The sequence below is a fragment of the Pan troglodytes genome, chromosome 3 (genome assembly GCF_028858775.2).
Source record: "Pan troglodytes isolate AG18354 chromosome 3, NHGRI_mPanTro3-v2.0_pri, whole genome shotgun sequence".
NCBI classification, from domain to species: Eukaryota; Metazoa; Chordata; class Mammalia; order Primates; family Hominidae; genus Pan; species Pan troglodytes.
Window position 1 is genome coordinate 26,192,437 of NC_072401.2, and position 14,084 is coordinate 26,206,520.

Here is a 14,084-nt window from a genome sequence, read left to right on the forward strand (position 1 = left end):
AGGCTGTTCAGTTTGTTTGCCTCCGGCCCCACCACATTTTTTTTTTGTACTGGATTGGGTCTTTGGTCTTTTATTATTGAGTTTTAAGTGTTCTATGTGTGTGTGTGTGGTGGGGAGTCGGACAGAGTCTTGCTCTGTTGCCCAGGCTGGGGTGCAGTGGTGCCACCTTGACTCACTGGAAGGCTTACCTCCACCTCCCAGGTTCAAGAAATTCTCCTGCCTCAGCCTCCCAAGTAGCTGGAATTAAACAGGTGCACACCACCAAGCCAGGCTAATTTTTGTATTTTTAGTAGAGATGGGGTTTCACCATGTTGGCCAGTATGGTCTCAAACTCCTGACCTCAAGTGATCTGCCCTCCTCTGCCTCCCAAAGTGCTGGGATTACAGGCATGAGCCACTGCGCCTGGCGAGTCCTCTAACTTTGTTCTTTTTTTTTTTTCCCAACTGGGCTTTAGCTATTCTAGGTCCCTTGTATTTCCATATAAATTTTAGAATCAGCTTGGAAACTTCTATAAAATAGAAAAATTTTGCCAGATTTTCACTGGCATTGCATTGAATCTATAAAATCAATTTGGGGAGAATTTACATCTTGAAAATATTAAGTATTTTGATTTATGCAGATGATATATCTCCATTTTATTTAGGTTTTCTTTAATTTTTCTCAGTAATATTCTCAGTTTTTAGAATACAGGTCTTGTAAGCCTTTTGTTATCCCTCAGTATTTCTTATTGTGTGATGATCTAGTAAATAGTTGTTTTCTTAATTTTTCCATTCAATGGTTTATTGCTAACATATCAAAACATAATTTTTTTAATGTTGACTTTGGATTCTACAACATTGATAAGATCATGTAGTTGTTATAGTATTTTTTTTATATTCCTTAGCTTCTTTTTTTTTTTTGAGACGGAGTCTCACTCTGTCACTCAGCTGGAGTGCAGTGGCGCAATCTCAGCTCACTGCAACCTCTGCCTCCCAGGTTCAAGTGATTCTCCTGCCTCAGCCTCCCCAGTAGCTGGGACTACAGGCACGCACCACCGCGCCCGGATAATTTTTGTATTTTTAGTAGAGATGGGGTTTCACTATGACTGGTCTCGAACTCCTGACCCCGTGATTTCCCTCCCCGCTCCGGCCTCCCAAAGTTCTGGGATTACCGATGTGAGCCACCGCGTCGGGCCAGTTTGTTTGTTTTTACAAAGGACTTCCAGTACAATGCTGAATAGGACTGGCCATAGCAGACATCCTTGCTTTGTTCCAAATCTTAGGGAGGAAGTGTTCAGTTTGTTGCCATTAAGTATAATGTAGCTGTAGGTTTTGTTATAGATACTTTTTATCAGATTGAGGAAGTCCCTTTCTCTTCCTAATTTGCTGGAGTTTTGTTTTTTGGGCTTTGTTTTTTTTTGAGACAGTCTCGCTCTGGCTGTCGCCCAGGCTGGAGTGCAATGGCGTGATCTTGGCTCACTGCAACTTCTACCTCCCACGTTCAAGCCATTCTCCTGCCTCAGCCTCCAGAGTAGCTGGGATTACAGGCACATGCCACCACGCCCAGCTAATGTTTTTTGTTTGTTTGTTTGTTTTTTGTATTTTTAGTAGAGACCGGGTTTCATCATGTTGGCCAGGCTGGTCTCAAACTCCTGACCTCAGGTGATCTGCCCACCTCGGCCTCCCAAAGTGCTGGAATTACAGGCATGAGCCACCGTGCCCAGCCTGCTATGTGTTTTTAATATAAAGGAACATTGGATTTTGTCAAATGCTTTATCTGCGTCTAATGAGATGAAGTTTTATCCTTTTTTAGTCTGTTATACAATTAATTATATCGATTGGTTTTAAATGTTAAACAACCTTTATTCCTGAGATAAACTACACTAGATCATAACGTCTTCTTTTCATTTATTGCTTGTTTCAATTCGGTAATATTTGGTTAAGGATTTTTGTATCTTCTTTTTTTTTTGAGACAGTCTCACTCTGTCTCCCAGGCTGGATTGTAGTGGCCTGATCTCGGCTTACTGCAACCTCTGCCTCCCGGATCCAAGTGATTCTCATTCCTCAGCCTCCTCAGTAGCTGGGATTACAGGCGCCCACCACAATGCCTGGCTAATTTTTGTGTTTGTAGTAGATACAGGGTTTCGCCATGTTGGTCAGGCTGGTTTCAAACTCCTGACCTCAGGTGATCCGCCCGCCTCAGCCTCCCAAAATGCTGGGATTATAGGTGTCAGCCACCATGCCCAGCCTTTTGTATCTATGTTTATGAGGAATATTGATCTGAGTTTGTTTACTATTTTTGTAATATTTTGTCTGATTTTGACATTAAGGTAACACTAACCTAATAAAATAAGTTCAGAAGTATTTTTTTTCTTTTTTTTCTGAGTTTGTGTACAGTTGGTATATTTTCCTAAAATGTTTCATAGATTCAGTTTGTGTACAGTTAGTATTATATTTTCCTGAAATGTTTGATAGATTCACTGCTGAAGCCATCTGGGCTTAGAATTTTCTTTTTAGGAAAAGATTTTCATAGATTTTAACTATGAATTCAATTTCTTATAAGCTATAGGCTAGTCAAGCTATCTATTCTTTTTTTTTCCTTCCCTATGAAGACAGGGTCTTGCTATATTGCCCAGGTTGTTCCTGGACTCCTAGGTTCAAGCAATCCTCCTGCCCCAGCCTCCCAAAGTGCTAGGATTACAGGCGTGAGCTACCACATAATATTCTCTTATTACTCTTTTAATGTCTGTGGGATCTGAAGTGATGGCTCCTTTTTATTCTTGATATTGGGAATTTTGTGTCTTTTCTCTAGAGCTTTTAAAATCAATATTACTGATTTTTTTCACAAATAACCAGTTCTTGATTTTATTGATTGTCTTTATTTTTTTCTGGTTCCAATTTCACCAATTTCTTCTCTTTTCTTTATTATATTTTCCTTCAGTTTTCTTCAAGTTTAGCTTAACCTTCTTTTTTTATGGTGGACGTTGTATCATTGATTTGAGATATAACTTGTTTTCTTATAAACATTTAATGTTATAAAATCCTACAAACGTTGATGTTGTTTTTATTATCTTTCAGTTCAAAATATTTTATTTTTTTCTTTTTAAACCCAGAGACAGTTCAGAATATTTTCTAATTTCCTTTGTGATTTATGTTTTTGACCAGTGGATTGTTTAGAAGCAAGTTGTTTATTTTCTAACTATTCTTTTTTTTTTTTTTTTTTTTTGAGACGGAGTCTTGCTCTGTCACCCAGGCTGGAGGGCAGTGACCCGATCTCAGCTCACTGCAAGCTCCACCTCCCGGGTTCATGCCATTCTCCCACCTCAGCCTCCCAAGTAGCTGGGACTGCAGGCGCCTGCCACCACGCCTGGCTAATATTGTGTATTTTAAGTACAGACGGGGTTTCACCATGTGAGCCAGGATGGTCTCGATCTCCTGACCTCGTGATCCACCCGCCTCGGCCTCCCGAAGTGCTAGGATTACAGGCATGAGCCACCGTGCCCGGCCAGTATGTTCTAACTATTCTAGCTGTTTTATTTTTGTTGATTTTCAATTCATTTCCATTGTGGTCAGATAATATATGCCATAAGATTTTGTGTGTGTGTGTGTGTGTGTGTGTGTGTGTGTGTGTGTGTGTGATGGAGTTTTGCTCTTGTTGCTCAGGCTGGAGTGCAGTGGTGCGATCTCAGCTCACTGCAACCTCCGCCTCCCGGGTTCAAGCAATTCTCCTGCCTCAGCCTCCTCAGTAGGTGGGATTACAGCGGCTCACCACCACGCCTGGCTAATTTTTGTATTTTTAGGAGAGACAGGGTTTCATCATGTTGGCCACGCTGGTCTCGAACTCCTGACCTCAGGTGATCCACCCTCCTCGGCCTCCCAAAGTGCTGGGATTACAGGTGTGAACCACTGCACCTGGCCAGATTTCTATAGTTTGAAATTGAATGAGACTTGTTTTATGGTTCAAGATATTGTCCATCTTGGTGAGCGTTCCATGTAACCTTGAAAAGAAAGTGTATTTTGCAACTGTTGGGCATGATATTTTATAAATGTTAGTTAGGTTAAGGATGTCAATAGTGTCTTTCAGATCTTCTGTAAACCTACCATTTTTTTTAGTTGTTCTATTACTGAGAGAAGTGCATTAAAATCTCTAACTTTGTAGATTTGTCTATTTCTTCTCATTTCTATCAAGTTTTGCTTTATACATTTGTCATACTTTGTTAGTGGGCATGTATATATATTCCATCCTACTGCCCTTTTTGTCTCTTGTAGTACTCCTTATCTTGAAGTCTATTTTATCTAATATTAATAGCAACTGAAGCTTTCTTATTGACTATTAGTACCTTTTAATAATATGCTACTCTTTTTTTTTCTTTTTTTTGAGACAGAGTCTCACTGTCACCCAGGCTGGAGTGCAATGGCGCAGTCTTGGCTCACTGCAACCTCCACCTCCTGGGTTCAAGCGATTCTCCCACCTCAGCCTCCCGAGTAGCTGGGACTATAGGCACGCGCCACCACGCTCAGCTAATATTTGTATTTTTAGTAGAGACGGGGTTTCCCCATGTTGGCCAGGCTGGTCTTGAACTCCTGACCTTGTGGTCTGCCCGCCTTGGCCTCCTAAAGTGCTGGGATTACAGGCGTGAGTCACCATGCCCAGCCTCAGACTAGGTTTAAACAACAGAACTTTATTTCTTACACTTCTAGAGAATGAGAAGTCCAAGATGAAAGTGCTAGCAAGGTACTTTTTATCCTGAAGCCTTTTTTCTTTGTTTCTAGGTGGCTGCCATCTTGCTGTGTGCTTGCATGGCCCCTCCTTGATGCATATGTGGGAGACAGAGCAAGCTCTCCAGCCTCTCTTTTTATAGGGGCATTAATCCTGTCATGAGGGCTCGAACCTCATGAACTCATCTAACCCTAGGCCTCCCAAAGGCCCTAGCTCTAAATGCTATCCCATTGGAAATTAGGGATTCTACATTTGAGTTTTGGGAGGACACAAACATTCAGTCCATAACAAAAATACAGTAGTCTCTCTGTATCTGTGGGGATTGGTTCCAGGACCTTCCTCAATTCCTTGCATGCTCAAGTCCCTGATATAAAATGACATAGTATTTACACACAATCTATGCATATCCTCCCATATACCTTAAATCATCTCTAGATTACTTATAATACCTAATACAATGTAAATGCTGTGTAAATAGTTGTTACACTGTATTGCTTAGGAAATAACGATCAAAATAAGTTCGTACATGTTTAATACAGTTGCTTTTTTGTTTGTTTGTTTGAGACAGAGTCTCGCTCTGTCAACCAGGCTGGCGTGCAATAGCGCCATCTTGGCTCACTGTAGCCTCCCTCTCCCAGGTTCCAGTGATTCTCCTGCCTCAGCCGCCCGAGTAGCTGGGATTACAGTTATGTGCCACCACACCTGGCTAATTTTGTGTTTTTAGTAGAGATGGAGTTTCACCACGTTGGCCAGGCTGGTTTTGAATTCCTGATCTCAAGTGATCCCTCCACCTGAACCTCCCAAAGTGCTGGGATTACAGGCATGAGCCACCGCACCCAGCTTGCAATTTTTTTTAATAATATTTTTGACCCAAGGCTGGTTGAGTCCAGAGATGCGGAACCCATGGGTATGGAGGGGATGACTGTACTATTTATTTTTAAAGGCATCTTTCTGGCTGTTTCTAATTGGAAAATCCAGGTTAAGTCCTTTGGGGCTGATCTTGTTTTCCAGCAGTGTTTGCTGTCTGCTTTACTGAACGCTGCAGTACAGGTTTTGTCTGTCTGTTGGTTAATCCAACACAGTCTTCCTGACACTAGAGCTTTTGCACCCTTCAAAAATTGCTTTCATACATCTCATTAAAGAAACACCAAGGCTTCTTCACTCTGTCTAAAGTCACAGTGAAAGCAAAAGTGCAAAAGATTATATTGTGCACTAAATTTCTTTGCCTTCAAAGACACTCAGGTTGTGGCTAACTGAATACCAATAAACATTCACCAATTCAGAGGATTAAGGCCAATTTTAGTTTGCTTTTATTTCTTGTATTTGGACCTCAGCTACCCATAGTTGAGGTAATCATTGTCTTCAGTTCATGGCACATCATAACCATTGTGTGCAAGACTCTGCTCTTGTTTTATTTTAATATTTTTCCTTTCCTCACACAGTCCCTCTCACAACCCCTGCCTCAGAACCTAAGTGGTCACACTAATGCATTTGACATATGGTTTAGATGAGTTGTTCTTAACCAGGGCATTTTGGCTCCCTCTACCACAGGAGACATTTAACAATGTCTGGAGGTTGGCCGGGCACAGTGGCTCACGCCTGTAATCCCAGCACTTTGGGAGGCCGAGGCGGGCAGATCACAAGGTCAGGAGTTCAAGACCAGCATGACCAACATGGAGAAACCCCGTCTCTACTAAAAAAAAAAATAAAAAATTAGCCAGGTATGGTGGGGGCACACCTGTAATCCCATCTACTAAGGAGGCTGAGGCAGAAGCATCACTTGAACCTGAGAGGCGGAGGTTGCAGTGAGCAGAGAATGTGCCACTGCACTCCAGCCTGGGCGACAGAGCGAGACTCTGTCTCAAAAAAGAAAAACAAAAACAACAACAACAAAAAACAATGTCTGGAGGCATTTTTGGTTGTCACAACTGAGTGGGTGCTACTGGTATCAGGTAGAGAGAGGCCATAGAGATGTTGCTAAACATCCTACAATGTACACACAGCTTCTCACAACAATGAACTATCTGGTCCAAAATGTGAATAGCACCAACGATGATTTAAAACCATGTGTGTATTCTGGCCAGGAGTGGTGGCTCACGCCTGTAATCCCAGCACCTTGGGAGGCTGATGAGGGTAGATCACGAGGTCAAGAGATCGAGACCATCCTGGCCAACATGGTGAAATCCCATCGCTACTAAAAATACAAAAGTCAGCTGGGCATGGTGGCACGCGCCTGTAGTCCCAGCAGCTACTCGGGAGCTGAGGCAGGAGAATTGCTTGAACCCAGGATGCGGAGGTTGCAGTGATCCAAGATCGCACCACTGCACTCCAGCCTGGTGACAGAGAGAGACTCCGTCAAAAAAAAACAAAAAACAACAAAAAAAAACCCATGTATGTATTCTGAAAGAAAAAATAATGTGTGTGTGTGTGTGTGTGTGTGCGTAGAAACACAAATCTGTATATATACATATAAGTGTACATTCACACATGTACATATGTAGTATCCTTTAGGGGGTTGGTTTTTAACTTATACAACTAGTATTGAGATATAGCTCTGATTCAGTTTCTTATTTTTTTCATTCATCAATGTATTTTTTAACTGAATTAATTAATTAATTAATTAATTTAATAGAGACGAAGGTCTCACTATGTTGTCCAGGCTGGTCTCAAACTCCTGAGCTCAAGTGATCCTCCCCGCTCAGCCTCCCACTAAGTGCTAGAATTACAGGCGTGAGCCACCAAGTCTGGCTATTTCTAACCTTTTCAACATATCTGTTGCTGTGCATAAATCTAGTTCCTAGTGGCCGGGCATGGTGGCTCATGCCTGTAATCCCAGCACTTTGGGAGGCTGAGGCAGGTGGATTACCTGAGGTTAGGAGTTCAAGACCAGCCTACACAATATGGTGAAACCTCATCTCTACTAAAAATACAAAAATTAGCTGGGCATGGTGGCACACACCTGTAATCCCAGCTACTTGGGAGGCTGAGACAAGAGAATCGCTTGAACCCAGGAGGCAGAGGTTGCACTGAGCTGAGATGGTGCCATTGCACTCTAGCCTGAGCTACAGAGTGAGACTCCATCTCAAAAAAAAAAAAAAAAAAAAAAAAATCTAGTTCCTAGCTTTCTTACTGGTGCATGGTTTTCTAGGACAATCATCGAGCACATCCGTTCTCCTACTGATGGACACATCCAGGATCCAGGCTGCTCCAGCTTGCTCTCTCAAACAGTGCTGTTTGCATCACCCTCCTTCATCCATAGCACCTATTGGACCTGTGCAGAGTTTGGGAAGCTCATACTTGGGAGTGGGCTTTCTGACCCCTAAATGCTTTATTTCAGTAAGTACTTTACTGCCACATTGTTCACCTGTTTACTCTGCCACCTGTGCAGTGAGACTGGAGAATTTGTTTCCCCACATCCTCAGGGTATTACATGCATTTCTTTTCTTTTTTCTTTTTTTTTCCTGAGATAAGAGTCTTGCTCTGTTGCCAGGCTGGAGTGCAATGGTGCGATCTCGGCTTACTGCAACCTCTGCCTCCTGGGTTCAAGGGATTCTCTTGCCTCAGCCTCCCAAATATCTGAAATTACAGGTGCCCCCCACCACGCCTGGCTAATTTTTGTGTTTTTAGTGGAGATGGGGTTTCACCATGTTGGCCAGGCTGGTCTTGAACTCCTGACCTCAAGTGATATGCCCACCTTGGTCTTCCAAAGTGCTGGGATTACAGACATGAGCCACTGCACCTGGCCATATTACCTATATTGCTTTCTTTCTTTTTTTTTTTTTTTTTAGATGGAGTTTTGCTCTTGTCACCCAGACTGGAGTGCAATGGTGCGATCTCGGCTCACTGCAACCTTCACCTCCCGGGTTCAAAAGATTCTCCTGTCTCAGTCTCCTGAATACCTGGATTACAGGCAGCCACCACCACACCCAGCTAATTTTTGTATTTTTAGTAGAGACAGGGTTTTACTATCCCTAGGCTGGTCTTGAACTCCTGACCTCAAGTAATCCGCCCGCCTCAGCCTCCCAAAGTGCTGGGATTACAGAGGTGAGCCACTGAGGCTGGCCATATTACCTGTATTTCTAATGTTTATGATGGGAGTGAAGTGACATCTTTGTATTTTAATTTGTATTTCTTTGACTTCAAGTTAGGTTGAGCAGCTCTTCATCTACTTTTAAGTCTTTAGATTTTCTCCTTCCATGGATTGTTCCTGTGCTTTGAATATTTTTTCTACAAGGTTCTGCCCCTTGTTGTGGTTGATTAACATACATTCTTTGCACATTCTAGATGTTGATACTTTAGGTGTGGGATGTTGCAAATCTCACACCTAAATACACCAACTTTGACAGTGGTGTTCTTTCTTGAACAGAAATCCTTCATTTTTGAAGAAGAGAAATCTGTATTTTTATATACTGCTTAAGAAATCTTTTGTCATTCAAAATGTATAAAATCTTCTTACATTTTCTTTGATTTATTATATTATTATATTATATTATTATTATATATATATTTTTTGAGATATTGCCCAGGCTGAATTGCAATGGCGTGATCTTGACTCACTGCAACCTCTGCCTCTTGGGTTCCAGTGAGTCTCCTGCCTCAGCCTCCCAAGTAGCTGGGATTACAGGCATCTGCCACCATGCCCGGCTAATTTTTTTGTAGTTTTAGTAGAGATGGGGTTTCACCATGTTGGCCAGGCTGGTCTCAAACTCTTGTCCTCAAGTGATCTGCGTGCCTCGGCCTCCCAAATTGCTGGGATTACAAGCGTGAGCCACCGTGCCCGGCCAAATCTTATGTTTTCTATTACTAGCCTTGTAGTTCTGCCTTTCACAGTTAAGTCTTTAATTCATTTGAAGTATTTATTTATTTATTTATTGAGAGACAGTGTCTTGCTCTGTCGCTCAGGCTGGAGTGAAGTAGCACAATCTTGGCTCATTGCAGCCTCAATCTTCTGGGCTCAAGCAATTCTTCCACCTTAGCCTCCCGAGTATCTAGGACCACAGACATGCACCACCACAGCCGGCTAATTTTTGTAGCTTTTGTAGAGATGGCATTTCACCATGTTGCCCTGGCTGGGCTCCACCTCCTGCACTCAAGCAATCTTGGTGCAATCAGGTGCGTGCCACCACAGCCGGCTAATTTTTGTATTTCTAGTAGAGATGGGGTTTCACTATGTTGGCCAGGCTGGTCTCAAACTCCTGACCTCGTGATCTGCCTGCCTCAGCCTCTCAAAGTGCTGGGATGACAGGCGTGAGCCACCGCGCCCGGCCAAGGAGTAGACTTTTTAAATTTCCTTGATAAACATCTAATGAGTTCATAGTTTGGTTAATTTCTAGACACTTTACAACTGTGTCATTACTGTAAATGAAATCTTATTTACATTTAATATTACTTAGTATTTAATTTTCTAGTTATTGCTGGTGTAGGAAAACACTAATTTTTTTTAATTGGCATTTTGTCTTGCAACTTTGTTGGATACTTTATTGAGACTCCAAATGACCTACAGCTTGGCATCTCCTTTTATCAGGCAGCAGAAAGAAAGACTACCAGAGTACCGCTTCCCCAGCTCCCAAAAGCTTGGAAATGATTAAGCAGTAAATGAATTTGGAGATCTCTCTCAGACTTGTCACAATGAAGTCATTAAGAATGAAGAGAAGGAGTTTCAAACCACGAGTTATGAACCCAAATGCCTGCATAAAGGAATAAACCGACTAGGTGTAAAGCAATAGGGAATGGTGGTGACTGCGGCAAATAGGAAAGGACAGACTCTAACTGAAAAGGGCAGACCCAGTCAGCCTCAGCTAACTCTTGCCATGCAACAATGAAAGCCCAGTTTTTTCACATCATTAGTTTTTAGGAGAAGCCCCAAATCCTTGATTTTACAATGTTAGCAATTAATTGAAAATTTTAAAAATATTGAGTGGGCCAAAAAAATTATATCTGTAGGATGGATTTGTTTCAACCTACTGGTCTGCAACTTATGGTCTAAGAATGTCCAAAGTGGAGGGGACAATAGGGAAGTAACTGAATATCACCTCTGTACCCTACCCTCTGTTAACCCAAAATATCTGAGACAGGTCTCAGTCCATTTAGGAAGTTTATTTTGCCAAAGTCAAGGATGTGCACCGTGACACAGTCTCAGAAAGTTGTGACGACATGTGCCCAAGGTGGTCAGGGCACAGCTTGATTTTATACATTTTAGGGAGACATGAGACACCAATCAATATATGTAAGACGAACACTGGTTCAGTCTGGAAAGGCAGGACCACTCGAAGCTGGGAGGGGGCTTCCAGGTCACAGATAGGCGAGAGACAAACTGTTGCATTGTTTTGAGTTTCTGATTAGCTTTTCCAAAGGAGCCAATCAGATACACATTTATCTCGGTGAGCAGAGGGATGAGACTTTGAACAGACTGGGAGGCAGGTTTCTCCTAAGCAGTTCCCAGCTCGACTTTTCCTTTTAGCTTAGTGATTCTGGGGTCCCAATATTTATTTTCCTTTCACACCTCCTACTTCCTTTTTCCTTCCCTCCTACCCCACGTTGCCTTTACTGTGCAGGGTTCTATTCCAGCCAGCTTGGACACTAGGCTTGTGGAAATTCAGTTTAGAATTTAAAGAGAGAAGAGGAAGCTTGGGGCTTGAGAAGGTGTGTGCCGGACCCAGATCATACAGCCTTGAGAAATCCCCAGAGGACAGATGTCTAAGGTGGGACACGAATTGACAATTAGCTTACCAGCTTCACCTGAACCCAGGTTTGACCCTAGAACCATGCCAGCATTTCCCAACCTCATTTGGAGCTAAGCAGACCACGATGGCTCCCGTGAATGAGTCCATATGCTGGACCAGAACCAGCCTCCCATGGTGTAAGGGCTGTTGGTGGTAAGGGCTGAATTGTGTCCTGCCACCAAATTCTCAGATTGAAGTCCTAACACCGAGTACCTCAGAATGTGACAGTATTTGAAGATAGGGCCTTTTAAGAGTTAATTAAGGTAAAATGAGGTCATATGTGTGAGTCTTTTTTTTTGAGACGGAGCCTCGCTCTGTCACCCAGGCTAGAGTGCAATGGCATGGCACGATCTCAGCTCACTGCAACCTCCACCTCCCAGGTTCAAGCGATGCTCATGCCTCAGCCTCCTGAGTAGCTGGGATTAGAGGCGTGCACCACCATGCCCAGCTAATTTTTGTATTTTTAGTAGAGACGAGGTTTCACCACATTGGCCAGGCTGGTCTCAAATTCCTGACCTCAAGAGATCCAGCTGCCTCTGCCTCCGAAAGTGCTGGCATTATTGGCGTGAGCCACTGTGCGCTGGCACCCACGGCAGGCATTCGTTAATTAGAGGCCAGGGGTACTGTTTAACATTCTGCAATGCACAAGACAACCCTGCCCCCCAACAAATGTGTGTGGGTCTTAATCCAATGTGGTTGGTGTCCTTATGAGAAGAGACTAAGACACAGACACACGCAGAAAAGAGACCAACCATGTGAAGATACCGAAAGATGACGGCCATCTACAAGCCAAGGAGAGAGGACTTAGAAGGAATCAATCCTGCTGACGCCTTGATCTTGGACTTCCAGCCTCCAAAAGTGTGAGAAAATAAATTTCTGTTGTTCAAGCTACCCAGTATTTGACTTGGTTATGGCAGCCCCAGCAAACCAATACATTAGGGTTTTTGTTTGTTTGTTTGTTTTTTTAGAAATTGAGGTACAGAGTTGGGTGTGAAGATTTCTAGGAATCAGTGTTGGAAAATCCTATAAGAACACGAGGAAAGGCCAGGCACGGTGGCTCAAACCTGTAATCCCAGCACTTTGGGAGGCTGTGGCGGATGGATCACTTGAGGTCAGGAGTTCAAGACCAGCTTAGCCAACATGGCAAAAACCCACCTTTATGAAAAATACAAAAATTAGGTGGGCATGGTGGCACATGCCTGTAATCCCAGCTACTCGGGAGGCTGAGGTTGGAAAATCTCTTGAGCCTGGGAGGCAGAGGATGCAGTGAGCCAAGATCATGCCACTGTCCTCCAGTTTGGGTGACAGATCGAGACTCAGTCTCAAAAAAAAAAAAAAAAAGAAAGTGAGGAAGGCAGAATTGGGCAGAGTGAGAAGCTGCATTCAGTGAGGTTGCAACCAACGTAGAGTTTTGGAGCTGGGATGCCCTGCCCTTCAGCACTGTTCCAAATTGAGGCAAGGGACCTTTGTTTTCCATCAGTCATTCTCAAGGTGAAGGGAGTGTGATTTTGCTCCCAAGGAGGTGTTTGGCTGTCACACTGGGAAGCAGGGGTGGCGAGTGCCCACTGCAGCATTCATTAGAGGCCAGAGGTGCTGTTTAGCATTCTACAATACACAAGACAACCCTGCCCCACAACAAAGAACCATCCAGCTCAAATGTCCATAGTGCTGAGATTGAGAAACTCTGCCTACATCAAGGAGCCACTGGCCATGGGCTGCTCTTGCAAGGGTATGCCCTTGGGCAGATCCCAGCAGCTTAGGGCAATTCCCAGTGTGGCGTGTGGCTGTGAGCAGTCAGCAGCTCATGTTGCCAACAGATTGGAAATGGGTGTGTTTGCCATGGAGAGAGGATCTCAGCAGAGCAGAGTCACTCTCTGGCCCCTCAGACTGCTCTTTCTTATGTTATAAAAATAATGACCTACCATATTTAGGACCTGATATAGTTTGGATATTTGCTTTGCTCAAATCTCAGTGTTGAAATGTAATCCCCCATGTTGGAGGTGGGCCTTGGCAGAAGGTGATTGGATAATGGGGATGGATTTCTCATGAATGGTTTAGCACCGTCCCGTTGATGCTGTCCTCATGATAGTGAGCTCCCATGAGAGCAGGTTGTTTAAAAGTGTGTGGCAAAAAATATAAAAAATAAAAATAAAAAAGCATATAATAGGCCAGGCGCGGTGACTCACGCCTATAATCCCAGCACTTTGGGAGGCTGAGGCAGGCGGATTGCCCGAGCTCAGGAATTCAAGACCAGCCTGGGCAACATGGCAAAACACTGTTTCTACTAGAAATACAAAAAATTAGCTAAGCATGGTGGCACATGCTTGTAGTCCCTGCCACTCGGAGGCTGAGGCACCAGAACCTAGGAGGGGGAGGTTGCAGTGAGCCGAGATCGTGCCCCACTGCACTCCAGCCTGGGCGACAGAGCAATATTATCTAAAAATATATATATTTAAATAGATATATTCAAATGTATATATTTAAATATATATATTCTTTCTATATATAGATAGATATAGATCTCTATCTATCTATAGAAACAAAAATAAAATAAATAGAAGTCTGTGGCACCTGACTCAGTCTCTCTTGCTCCTGCTCTAGCCATGTAAGACATGTCTGCTTCTCCTTCGCCTTCTGCCATGATTGAAAGTTTCCTGAGACCTT

General features: G+C 43.2%; 1 protein-coding gene across 2 annotated transcripts in view; it reads right to left on the reverse strand.

The window, feature by feature from the left end:
- The window catches only part of SEL1L3 (SEL1L family member 3), a 144,043-nt gene that overhangs the window by 13,597 nt on the left and 116,362 nt on the right, over positions 1 to 14,084 (reverse strand). The window lies entirely within an intron of this gene.